Genomic DNA, 263 nt, shown 5'->3' on the forward strand with positions numbered 1-263 from the left:
CCGGCCCCCAGCGGCCGCCGGCAGGAACGCTGCAGGCACCGGGGCTGCTGACCACGCAGGATAAACTGCAGTGGTTTTTAACCCTGGCTGTCCAGTGCTGCCGGGTGTTCTGCAGCGAAAGCATCCACCCATTTCTAAGGTGGACAGAGAGGGTTTTCCCAGCTCCCCTCCCCTTCGCTGGGACCCGCAGCGCAGCCCTAGTTGAGATGGGAGCCCGGGTCAGAGAGCGTCTGAATTTCAGAGGGGATGGTGGGGGACGCCAG

The sequence above is a fragment of the Buceros rhinoceros genome, unplaced genomic scaffold (assembly GCF_000710305.1).
Source record: "Buceros rhinoceros silvestris isolate BGI_N320 unplaced genomic scaffold, ASM71030v1 scaffold21675, whole genome shotgun sequence".
Classification (NCBI taxonomy): domain Eukaryota; kingdom Metazoa; phylum Chordata; class Aves; order Bucerotiformes; family Bucerotidae; genus Buceros; species Buceros rhinoceros.